The sequence below is a fragment of the Rhinoderma darwinii genome, chromosome 4 (genome assembly GCF_050947455.1).
Source record: "Rhinoderma darwinii isolate aRhiDar2 chromosome 4, aRhiDar2.hap1, whole genome shotgun sequence".
Classification (NCBI taxonomy): domain Eukaryota; kingdom Metazoa; phylum Chordata; class Amphibia; order Anura; family Rhinodermatidae; genus Rhinoderma; species Rhinoderma darwinii.
In genome coordinates, this window is record NC_134690.1 from 353779954 (window position 1) to 353794263 (window position 14310).

Sequence of the window (14310 nt, forward strand, 5' to 3'; positions counted from 1 at the left end):
ACAAGGAGCACTGTATGTGGAACTGTTTACAGGGGGTACTGTGTGTGGCACTATCTACAAGAGGCACTGTGTGTGGCACTATTTATAGGGGGCATTGTGTGTGGAACTATCTACAAGGAGCACTGTGTGTGGCACTGTCTATAGGGGCACTGTGTGTGGCACTATCTACAAGGGGCACTGTGTGTGGCCCTAGCTAAATGATGCATTGTGTGGCACTATCTATAGGGTGCACTATGTGTGGCAGTTTATTTTATAGGGCACAGTGTGGCAGTATGCTTAGGGGCACAGCGAATGGTGGTATATTCAGGGGCACAGCGTGAGGCACTATATTTATGGGGCACTCTGTATGTTGTGCTTTTTTCACAAAGTGGGACACTAATGTATTCGGGGCACAGTGTGATTAGTACAGATTAGTACTGTAGTCACTGTATGATCTGCCTCAAGATAATGGGTGGTTTCATTCTTTTTTTGTGAAACAGGAACTCCAAGCATATCCTTACCATTGCAAAACTAAAAGTTGCAGTTCTGCATGATACAAACAGGGTATAAACTGAATATTGCAGGGTATGAACTAAATTAGCAAATGATCTATTTACCTAGCTGTATTTGTGGTGGTGCTGCATATATATATATATATATATATATATATATATATATATATATATATATATATATATATATATATATATACTTAGCTCAGATCCTTTTTTTAATTTATGTACCGAGCATTGTTCTGGTGCTGTATTTATGTACTGAGCTTGTTTCTGCCTTTGTATTTATAGACTGAGTTTGGTACTGGGGCTGTATCTATGTACTGAGCTTGGTTTTTGTCCTGTAATTGTTTTATTTAATTATTAGAATTATGATAATTTTCCATGGCACGACATATTGCCCTGGCAAATTAGAGAACCTGTTTTTAAAAATTTGATTAACACCCCTGGCCAGAACTGCTTCCATAGAAAAGAATGGGGACAGTTCTGGCATCAGTTTCTGCCCAACGGGTTTGTACAGAGGGAAACTATGCCAGGTCGCCAGTATATGAAAACGAGCCCTTAATGAGTGGTGAGGGTCACAGGACACTGCTGCCTGTGGAAGTCTATGGGGAGGGGAGCAGGGACACATACACACACACACACACACACACACACACACACACACACACACACACACACACACATGCTTCTGTCCATAGAAGTGTATTGAGAGTGGAGGGGGTGCTAGAGGAGGGAGCAGGAGCAGAAAAAGAGACACAGACACTGCTGCTAATAGAAATCTATGAAGAGGGTAGGAGGGAAAAAGAACAGGGAAGACACAGACACAGACTGCTGCCCTGTCTATTGAGAGGGGAGGGATGATCAGGAAGAGGTAGCAGAGAGAGAGAGAGAGAGAGAGAGAGCAACAGATATAGAGAGACAGGCCGCTACTCATAGAAGTCTATTGAGAGGGGAGGGGCATGCAGGATGACGGAGCAGGAGCAGAAAGAGAGAGATACACAAATGCTGCTACCCATAAAAATATATGGATAGGTAAGGGGGAGTAGGTGGAGGGAGAGGGAGCAGAGGGAGACACAGATGCTGCTGCCCATAGAATTCTATGTAGAGATGAGAAGTAGGTAAGATCGAGGAGACACAGGCCACTGGTAAGAGTTACACTGTGTTCCAAATTATTATGCACATTGAATTTAAGTGTCATATACATTTAATTATTAGTTTTTCAATGAAACTCATGGATGGTATTGTGTCTTAGGGCTCTTTGGATCATTGTAATCAATCTCAGACACCTGTGATAATTAGTTTGCTAGGTGTGCCCAATCAAAGGAAAACTACTTAAGAAGGACGTTCCACATTATTAAGCAGGCCACAGGTTTCAAGCAATATGGGAAAGAAAAAGGATCCCTCTGCTGACGAAAAGCGTGAAATAGTGTAATAGTGTAATAGTGAAATAGTATGAAAACATTGGATATTTCAAGAAAACGTAAGCGTGATCATCGTACTGTGAAAAGATTTATGGCTGATTCAGAGCACAGACGGGTTTGTTCAGATAAAGGCATAATGAGGAAGGTTTCTGCCAGACAAATTAATAGGATTAGGAGAGCAGCTGCTAAGATGCCATTGCAAAGCAGCAAAGCCGCTGGTGCCTCTGGAGTCCCACGAACCTCAAGGTGTAGGATCCTCCAGAGGTTTGCAAGTGTGCATAAAGCTATTATTCGGCCACCCCTAAACAATGCTCACAAGCAGAAATGGTTGCAGTGGGCTCAGAAGTACATGAAGACTAATTTTCAAGCCGTGTTGTTTACTGATGAGCGCTGTGCAACCCTGGATGGTCCAGATGGATGGAGTAGTGGATGGTTGGTGAATGGCCACCATGTCCCAACAAGGCTGCGACGTCAGCAAGGAGGTGGCGGAGTCATGTTTTGGGTTGGAATCATGGGGAGAGAGCTGGTAGGCTCCTTTAGGGTCCCTGACATTGTGAAAATGACCTCTGCAAAGTATGTAGAGTTTATGACTGACCACTTTCTTCCGTGGTACAAAAAGAATAACCGTGCCTTCCGTAGCAAAATTATCTTCATGCATGACAATGCACCATCTCATGCTGCAAAGAATACCTCTGTATCATTAGCTGCTATGGGCATAAAAGGAGAGAAACTCATGGTGTGGCCACCATGTTCCCCTGACCTCAACCCCATTGAGAACCTTTGGAGAATCCTCAAGCAAAATATCTATGAGGATGGGAGGCAGTTCACATAAAAACAGAAGCTCTGGGAGAATATTCTGACATCCTGCAAAGATATTCAAGCAGAAACTGTCCAAATACTCACAAATTCAATGGATGCAAGAATTGTGAAGGTGATATCAAAGAAGGGGTCCTATGTTAACATGTAACTTGGCCTGTTAATTTTTTTTTGATTGAAAGAGCTTTTGATTTCTGTAAATATGACCTCCTGATGCTGCTAATTCAACAAATTACCATTTTAGTTCTCTTTACAACTTTTAAAATGTTTTGATCTCTGTTGTGCATAATAATTTGAAACAGTGCATTTTGAGTTTTTTACTTCTAAAAAAAAATCTGTTATCATTAGGAGATTTGTTCAATAAAATTTGCATTATACTCCAATGGTTGATGGCTTGAAGATTATACTGACTATCATTTGCATCGCCTATTTAGGAAAATCAGCGAAAAATAACATTTGCATAATAATTTGGAACGCGGTGTATATATCACCCCAGTGCTAGATTCTCAACTACACCTATTATTGCTGTATGATGTCCAGTGGCGGATTAATTAGACCGTTGACCCTGGGCTGTTCCCCAAACTTGGGACCCCCTTATCCACTGCCACGCCATGTCTATAGTTAACACCACCTTTCTGTGCGAGCATTGACAAATAGGTGTTTTGAATCCCCTTGTCAAAGGGCTGTCTCTACATACTGTCAGTCTCCAATTATTGCTGACAGCATCACACTGTATAGGGACACATCCTCGTGACAAGGGGAATAGTAACATCCATTTGTATTTTAGTCCTGGACTACACAAAGACTTTTGTGGAATACAAGGATTTCTTATAACAGACATGTCAAGAGAGGTGACAGCTCCTCTATAAATCCAGTGATGTCTTCTCAGGATTCTAGTCGTTCTTTTTCTCTCTACTTCTCCACCTGGTCCAGACCTCATGATGACTTCTGGCCACGACCCATTGCTGCAGCATTTCCTACTCAGATGTCTTCGGTTCCTCACTTTTCCAACATTTCCGCACCTATAAATGAAGATAAAATTCTCATGGTGCCACAAAATGTGCCCCTAAATATAATAGAACATACACTGTGCCCCTGAATATAATAGTACCCATACAATGCACCTCTGAATATAATAGTACCATACACTGTGCTCCTGATTATAATAGTACCCATAAACTGCACGCACGCACGCACACACACACACACACACACACACACACACACACACACACACACACACACACACACACACACACACACACACACAGAGTGCCAGATAGCGCCACTCACAATGCCCCTGTAGATAGTGCCATTTACAATGCCCTCTGTAGATAGTGCCCCCATAGAGCCCTCTGTAGATAGTGCCCCCTGTAGATAGTGCCCCATGTAGATAGGCTCCCCATAGAGTCCCTTGTAGATAGTGCTCCCATAGAGCCCCATGTATATAGTGCCCCTTGCAGGTAGTCCCCCCCATACAGTCTCCTGTAGATAGTGCCCCCAAATAGCTCCATGTAGATAGAGACCCTATAGATAATGCTGTATAGAGCCCCAAATAGATAGTGCCCCCTGTAAATAGTGCCTTCATAGAGTCCCCTGTATAGTGCCCCATAGAGTCCCCTGTATATAGTGCCCCCAGCATTGCCCACTCAAGAAAAAAACAAAAACCCATTACATACTCCCTTGTCCCCATTCCCGCGCCATCCCCCATCGATGCAGGCCTGGTCCAAGACCTCATCCAGCGGAACGACCCAGGCGGCGTAATGATATCATTGCGCTGCATACATCTTTCGTAAAGCGCCGAATGTTGAGGCAGGGAATTGATAGTTCTCATGCCTCGCTAGCGCTATCCTAATTAATGGTATCTGCATCCTAAGCATGTGGATACAATTGAGTGCCCTTCTCCCTGATTCTCTGAACAGGCTGTAACTGATTTGGGAGAACCGGCGCAAACCGGCCAGATCCCATAGGCACCCCAAGAGCCTCAGGTGCTGGGCGGCCGCCAGAATTGGCTATATTGGGAACTGCCACTGATTGATGTCCTCCATACTTCTCCTCCTAAGGTTGAGATAGTGGACCAGGATGTTCTCTGATCTCTGTGTACAGTTTATGGTAGACATAATAGCAGTTAGGCTCCGCCCACTAGCTCAAAGAAATCTGAGAGTTAGAGAGAAAGAGGGAAAACTGCTAAAAATGCAGAATACAAGTCATATAATGGTCAGGAATTGTGTTATTCCTCATGTACACACATATGACAGCTTATTCTGAAAAGTCACCTGAGATGTTAGGTTCACTTTAAATAAACTATATTCCTTGTATAATGAGAAGTTATGCACCTTTCTAATATACTTTGTGTGTCAATTCCTCACCACTAAGATTTATGCATGCTGTCAGTGAATGGAAACATTCCTTTTACATATAGAAGCTGAAACCCTGTCCTGACCCAGTCTTTCTCAAATAGGTGCATGGCTTGTTACATGTGAAACTTATGATGCACTTAACAGGTTGTGCATCTGTGTCAGACATGATCTGAATTTGATGTATGAATCACATGTACAGTGGAGGAAATAAGTATTTGATCCCTTGCTGATTTTGTAAGTTTGCCCACTGTCAAAGTCATGAACAGTCTAGAGTTTTTAGGCTAGGTTTATTTCACCAGTGAGAGATAGATTATATATAAAAAAAAAAAAGAAAATCACATTGTCAAAATTATATATATTTATTTGCATTGTGCACAGAGAAATAAGTATTTGATCCCCTACCAACCATTAAGAGTTCAGCCTCCTCCAGACCAGTTACACGCTCCAAATCAACTTGGTGCCTGCATTAAAGAAAGCTGTCTTACATGGTCACCTGTATAAAAGACTCCTGTCCACAGACTCAATTAATCAGTCTGACTCTAACCTCTACAACATGGGCAAGACCAAAGAGCTTTCTAAGGATGTCAGGGACAAGATCATAGACCTGCACAAGGCTGGAATGGGCTACAAAACCATAAGTAAGACACTGGGTGAGAAGGAGACAACTGTTGGTGCAATAGTAAGAAAATGGAAGACATACAAAATGACTGTCAATCGACATCGATCTGGGGCTCCATGCAAAATCTCACCTCGTGGGGTATTCTTGATCCTGAGGAAGGTAAGAGCTCAGCCGAAAACTACACGGGGGGAACTTGTTAATGATCTCAAGGCAGCTGGGACCACAGTCACCAAGAAAACCATTGGTAACACATTACGCCGTAATGGATTAAAATCCTGCAGTGCCTGCAAGGTCCCCCTGCTCAAGAAGGCACATGTACAGGCCCGTCTGAAGTTTGCAAATGAACATCTGGATGATTCTGAGAGTGATTGGGAGAAGGTGCTGTGGTCAGATGAGACTAAAATTGAGCTCTTTGGCATTAACTCAACTCGCCATTTTTGGAGGAAGAGAAATGCTGCCTATGACCCAAAGAACACCGTCCCCACTGTCAAGCATGGAGGTGGAAACATTATGTTTTGGGGGTGTTTCTCTGCTAAGGGCACAGGACTACTTCACCGCATCAATGGGAGAATGGATGGAGCCATGTACCGTCAAATCCTGAGTGACAACGTCCTTCCCTCCACCAGGACATTAAAAATGGCTCGTGGCTGGGTCTTCCAGCACGACAATGACCCGAAACATACAGCCAAGGCAACAAAGGAGTGGCTCAAAAAGAAGCACATTAAGGTCATGGAGTGGCCTAGCCAGTCTCCAGACCTTAATCCCATCGAAAATTTATGGAGGGAGCTGAAGATCCGAGTTGCCAAGTGACAGCCTCGAAATCGTAATGATTTACAGATGATCTGCAAAGAGGAGTGGGCCAAAATTCCATCTAACATGTGTGCAAACCTCATCATCAACTACTGAAAATGTCTGACTGCTGTGCTTGCCAACAAGGGTTTTGCCACCAAGTATTAAATCTTGTTTGCCAAAGGGATCAAATACTTATTTCTCTGTGCACAATGCAAATAAATATATATAATTTTGACAATGTGATTTTTTTTTGATTTTTTTAATATAATCTATCTCTCACTGGTAAAATTAACCTAGCCTAAAAATTCTAGACTGTTCATGTCTTTGACAGTGGGCAAACTTACAAAATCAGCAAGGGATCACATACTTATTTCCTTCACTGTATGTTCACACTAGCATTTGTGTTGATAATTTTTTACAGATATTTTGTAAAAAAACAAATATAAGGAAAAGGGTTTCATTTATTTCTATCCATCTATTTCCATTAGATATAAAAATACATCAGTTTGTTTTATTTCAGACAGAATTTGTTATTCGGCAGGATCCAAATGGTACTGTATGCTCTGTGTTTTTGGTCTTTATTTCCTGGTGCTTATATAGTGCTAACATATTCTACTACGCTGTACAGAAATGGTCATCACTCCCTGTCCTCAATGGGGTTTACAATCTAATTTCCCTATCTCAGACACACATTCTTAGGGCTCGTCCACACAGAGCGGAATTGCTGCATATTTTCCGTCCGGAATTGCGGATGGAGAATATGCAGCAAGATACAGTAGCAGCAAAGTGGGTGAGATTTAACAAATCTCATCCACACGCTGTGTAAATATTCTGAGCAGAAATTGACCTGCGGTGCGTATTTTTCGTACCGCAACATTTCAATTCCTGCTGTGGAAAGTGGATGAGTTGAGTTGCTGCGTTTTTCAGAGGAGATGTCACCATCTCCTAGCATTGTGAAAAACACAGCAAAATACGCACTATTTTCTCCAGTCAAAAACGCAGGAAATGGTGCGTATTTGCAGCAGCGGAAAGTCTGCTACTTTCAATGGAATTGCTGCAGAAATTTTCTGCAACGATAAACACCATGATGCAAATCAACAGACCCCGTTATAAATAAAAGGAGTTTGTTTTAGGATGTGGATGTGTGTGCGGGGGGGGGGGGGCACAGTCATTTTAGATGTGTAGTGTTATATGTGCCCATAGGGCTTTTCTCCTGGCTATCACAGCTATTGTTGGTTAGAATTGTTTCTAACTATAATATAAGTCTGATACCTACAAAGTATCTGCATTATACACCATATAAAGTCTTGCAGATCTGACTTGGGATAAAGCAAACAGGAGTCAGCATGTTAGATCATATACAAACACTGCAAGGCCGATATCTTTTGGCAGACTCAAGCTTCCACACCTGTGCATAACAGATGGCTACTCGACGCTATTGTTTGGTGCAAACAAAGTACAAAGTTCTTTATCCAAGACTATAAAGATGGGTATCTTTAAGTAGCTGCTTCAATAATAAGTACATATTACAATTTAGTATTCTAAATTATTTTAATATACAAGGATCCCTTCTAGGGATAAGCGAAGGTATGAAAATATACTTTATTAACGTTTTACCGGTGGGCAAATTTCCTATTACGGAGAAGTATTTCACTCTTATCAGACAATGGAGGCTTCAATGAGGATCTGTATTAAAGCATTTTAGCTTCCATTGTCTTACATGGAGGAAAGTACGACTCCATAATAGAAAGGCAGGTGGAGAAAATCACAGATTCACTGATTTCCAAACCCTTACATCTCTTTGACAAAACATATGTCAAAAACATGATATGGACCTAGTCTTAATACGCTACGCATTTAAGAAAATGGCTGCAGTTTTTTTACTACTTTCTTTTACATGCGTTTTCAGTGGCATTTTATAATTTGTGTCTTATTGTACAAACCTTTTTCCTGGCATTTTTAAATTTCTGTTGAGAAGCCTATGGAAAAAAATGGCAAGATACCTAGAGCACGCTGTGTTTTGATAAAAACGCTACTGACCCCAAAAACACCACTTAAAGGCTACCGACTAAAATACTGTGTAGGAAGTCATCTGGTGACTGCGTTTAAGACCCCAAAATACACCACAAAAAAATCTATGAAAAATGCAGACCTATATGTTATGTTTAGTTTAACCCCTTAACCCATTATGATGTAAGTGTACGTCCTGATGGGTGAGGAGAAGTATGTAGCGCGCTCACAAGCTGCGGGTGTTAGCTGTATATAACATTTGACATCCTGCTCAAACGGCCGGGATTTGAGATAACTACGTTCCCAGATGCTTAACCACTTAGATGCCATGGTCAATAGCGACCGCAGCATCTAAGCCGTTAGAAAGAGCAAGACCCACTCTGTCATTCCATTGGCCCCCTGTGGCACGATCATGTGGCGCCGATGGGTTGTTATAGTAGCCAGGAGCTTGGTACTTAATCTGTGACATGGACACACCAAATAAAAAAAATATGTGTAAATTCACTGATCTGTAAACACAACACTGTACATTTTTTCCTTTGTGACACGGAATTTCATTGCTCTGTAGGATTACAGGTTTTTTTCATGTCATGAGAATGGCCAAATGAATAATGAGTGTAATTTGCTGTGTTTGCATCATACAGCTTTGTTTCCAAGGAAAGACAACATTGCCAAATAAATAATTAGCATAATTTTGTGCTTCCCCAAAAAGATTGAGGAGTCTCTGAGTATTTGTTCTCAGCGGAGAGCTGAGTGAGTGAGTGAGGGACGTTGTCCACTGCTGGTCCCCATACTGGTTTAGGATAGGTTTGTTTGTGAGGAAATAATACAGAGAAATCCTGCGGATTTGTCACAAACACCCTCACTGGAGTTCGTGAGACTTGTGCGTGTGACAGGGTTAATCATTAGAAAACCATCTGGTCTGTCTGAAATGATTAAAATCCCCCAATTTATATCTCACACTCACTATTAATCACTCGAATCTGCCCCCACTAAGGTTTGTTTCAAGAGCTAGCACTCTTACAAGAAACCTTTAGTTACTCCCGCACTTTTCTGCACATATGAACCCAACTTAATACTATCCCCCGAACAATTATCTGCCTTAAAATGTAGCGCTATACGTAACTATCTTAGCACATGAATTTAACAACACAAGGCAGAACTTATTAAACGTCGTTTGATATGACAAAAAAAGTCACAATACTTGATCAATAAAAAAAAATAAAAAAAAATTATAAAACACGACATACAGTAATATAATACAAAACAGCTTCTTTAAACAAAAGGAAATAAACCAGAAACCTAACACTTACATTTTTGGTATAGGATCCAGCGCCTGGGGGAGAAAGAAACCAGGACAAATCTTCAATTCGATTGACCCTCCAAGAAGGAATTTCAAAAATATACAGATAGGGAATTTAGATTGTGAGCCCCAATGGGGACAGTCAGTGATGATAACTTCTGTACAGCGCTGCGGAATATGTTGCGCTACATAAGCTACAGAAATTAATAAAGGAACAGAACTAATGTTTAGAAAAGTTAAACCTGAATTAACAATGACCCAGATGTAACCACATCCTATGTAACCAAATAACTATGATACATTAAATGTCCTGTTATATGCCCAGTTTAAAAACTATGCCCGTCCAGATTCCCCAAGCTACCCCCTTAGCTACCCCCTTAGTGAGTGGGAAGATGGATTATGAAATGCTCTGCTCAATCATGGTGAGATCTACACCTCCTCTCTATTCTTTGCCCATGAAGTAACCCATTGGACACCAGGTATGACAAAGTGACCCCCTTCTCTGCCTTAAAACAGGAATATAATAAAGACATTAACCCCTTCTCTATAAACAACCTACAAATGACCATCAATATAAAATCTCTACGGCACCTTCCAAAAAGTAAACCAAAACGAATTAAAAGCAATACATCCAAATTACACACATTTCTAGGAGAATATAGCAGACAGAAGGGTCCTGATCACTCACCCCTAGAAATGGTGACTGTGTGATTGGTTTTCTACCATTGTTACCCTCTATGGGCAGCATGTAACATAATCCCTCAGTGAGTTGATAGTCCGTCTTGTCTTGAGGAGATGGAAAAAGCAGCCCGATAGCATTTTTCTCTAATAAGATATATAGTTTCTTATATTCGCTTGTATTATTGCCTGTTTGTTTATACTATCTTGTCTAGCTACTATATCATGTATCATGTGTAGGCTTCATATGCCCTGCATTTTTGTATATTATGCCTTCTTATTAAGTAATGTATAGGGAGGCCATTTTGGCCATAACATTTGTTACATCCTAAACATGTGTAACTTTTTTTGTGCAATGTCTGAATTAGTATCAAAGTGTGCTTTCCGTTTTATGCAGTTTATGGGTTATATTATCTAAGACCTATACATCTCCTTTATATTTTACTTACTATTACATTTTGTTATTGTTATTTAAATTAAAAAAAAGATAATTGTCTTATTCATACTTCTTTGGGTGTATTGCCTTTAATTCTTCTGGGTTTTGATTAACACTCTTTGGCATCCTTGACCAACAGGGTTTTCCCTAGACCGCCAGAGATGCAAATATTTTTCCCTTTACTGCTCTAGTTATATTTTAATTGACCCCTTCAATACTCCAGACCACAATAGATTTTGGCATTAACTTCTTCTGAACCCTAGACCAGAAGAGAAGTGGACAGTAATGCCTGCACTAATGTAAACTAACAAAAAAGTTGGCATTAACCACTTAACTTCCCCAAAACATTAGGGATTTTGGTATTAGACCCTTCACTACCACAGTCCACCAGGGAACCTGGCTTTAACTCCTTCACTGCCTTAAACCGCCATGGATGTTAGTATTTACCCCTTTACCACCCTTGACCACTGAAATTTAGTACCGTTAAAGGGGTTGTATAGGATTTGAAAAATATGGCTGCTTTTTTCCAAAATAGCGCTACACCTGTCCATTGGTTGTGTCTGGTATTTTAGCTTAGCTCCATTTAATAGAATAAGGTTGAACTACAATACCACACAAAATCTTTGGACAGGTGTGGTGCTGTTTTTGGAAGAAAGCAGCCATTTTTTTCCAATGTTGTCATCCCCTTCACTTTAACTAGACTTATCTATCTGCTGTGTAAAACTATTTACCAGGACGTTATAGCTGCTTTATGGCTGATTGTTTAGGTGCTGTAAAGCAATATTGGACATGATTCACTGTGCCGAGTAGGAAACAGAAGGGGCATGGCAATTAAAGGGCACTTACACTAACTAAGACATGAAGTGATAGCGCAGGAGGTAGAAGTGCACCGCAAACAAGTTGTAGGCTGAGAAGAATTGTGAAAGATCAGGCTGCAGAATTCATGAAATATCGAGTTTCACACATAGTCCTTGGTTTTGAATGAACATACACTGACAGAACTTATAAAACAGGTTTTGGTGGAAAAAGACTTCACATACTGACTACACATGTGAATTTTGGATGGAGGAATCTTCAGAGTTTCTGTCACTTCTTTATGCTGCCCTCAGACAGGGCAGCATAACTATCTGACCAATCCACTTTAAAGCGTACCTAACCTTTCAGGTGACTTGCAGAATAATCTGTCATATGTGTGTACATGAGGATTAAATTTGTGTTAATTATATGACTTAAATTCTGCATTTTTAAACAGTTTACCTCTCTGTAGGCTCTATTTCTATTTCTCTATTTTCCCTGAGTTAGTGGGTGGAGCCTAATTGCTATCATGTCTTCTATACACTGCATACCGAGAAGAGGAGAATCCTGCTCTCCTATCTCTATATCACATATCTAGAAACATCAGCAGCATGGAGGGGATTATACATCAGTAATTAGCAGTGTAGCTGTGATTCTAGCACTATGGTGAGATTTAACACTTACTAGTAGCTGCGGCAGCATGGAGGACATCAGACAACCTCCAGGACATCATACAACATTAACGAGCAGCGTATGTGAATCCAGCACTGGCGTAAGATATAAAATGTACTAGGAAGGTGATGCAGCGTCTGCTCTCCTCCTCCCCCTCCCTTCTATGGGCAGCATGTAACAGAATCCCTCAGTGAGTTGATAGACCGTCTTGTCTTGAGGAGATGGAAAAATCAGCCCGATGGCATTTTTCTCTAATAAGATATATTACATTGTTTCTTATATTCGCTTGTACTAATGAGTTATACAAAATTTGTTGAAAAGTTAGTGATTTAAAAGAAACATAGTTTAGGCCATATTTTGTATGTAGAATAGACGGAAATGGCACAAACTTTGGCAATTTCATTTCCTGACTTTCAGACAGGTAACATTGCACCAAATTTATTAAAAGTCATGCACATTTTATTAGATTTTGCGTAAGCCACTCAAACTATATTCTTTACTTAGTCTGCATACAAAACACTAGTTTTAGTAAAGGTGCGCTACAGTTTGAAATCTAAGGAAATCTTGGCTGAAGCTTTTTCTCTAATTTACTACTTCTGCCTATTATCTATGGAAGATGGGGCATCTTCACATCAAGCTCAGAAAAGGATTGCACACAACTCTTTTTAAATCATTTCCCCCTCAGTCTACTGAGTGATAAATATCCCTTAGTCCCCTGTATATTTCCTATAAAAAGTTTAGTGAGTTAAAGAAGATCTGTCCGATCTTCTGAATAGTCTGTATTAATAAATAATTGTATTCCTCATGAAAAAACAATTCTGGAGCATCTTAGAACGGTGTGTTTTACTGTTCCTCTGTTATTCCTCCTAGAAATGTATGAATAAGTTAGAAACTGAGTGTTACCAGTTGGGGGTGTGTCCCAACACAGACTAAAAATGTCCAATCAGTGCTGATAGATTGACACTGTGTAGGGACACACCACTTTGATAAGGGGGATGGTAACACCCTGTTGTCAATCTATTCATTAACATGTAGGAGGAATAACAGAGGAATGACCCAATGCATGGTTCTCAGAAAAGATGTTCCAGAATTGTTATTTCATACAGAACACATGAGTTTTCCTACATGTCAGGAGAAGCGACAGGTACTCTTTAAAATACACATTAAAATACCACTTCCCTTAGAAATAGGCTGCAGCACAGAACGGTACAGTACGGAGTCTCATCATGAAAATGCCTTTTTAGATTAGAGTCAGCCAACATTCAATGGGTTCGGCTACAGAAACCCTTGAAAATATCAGCTGGTATTGCAGGGGGAAGTTGCGTAGTGCCATAAATTCTACCTGCAGCAGCTGTTGCAGGAAAATTGTAGTATTACATGCCGGCCATTGAAATGATTTATGCCGACTATGTAAATCATTCATGGGATGCTCTTTGTTAGCAGCTCTCCGATTTAACTAGTAATTTGGTATACCCCCTCCATATGTCTCAGATCTTCATATGGGACAAACCATTTAAATAAGGCTGTGGGGGTAGCAGGTTAGGCTCCCCATGAACACATGTGAATACTGATTTAAAGGCCTTGGAAGAGCTGCCGAGTTTATCTTCCGCTCATATCTCCTCTCAATTATTTTATGGTATTTATGTTATACATTTTTTGTGGATCAGAGTCCTTATGTTTCAGTCTATACAATTAAATTGGGTCAGTGTCATTCTTTTCAGTAAAGAAAGAGCCCTGTTGTATGATACCAAGGACAATCATTGCTCTTTGATTCTCAATAGAAACATAGTAGCACTTTGGTTTTCTCAACACATATAAAATCCATTATACACTTGACTTAAGTAATCAGAATTTTCGCCCCTCTTCTGTAATTCTCAACATATTTAAATTACTTGTATAAGAAGTATCAATGAA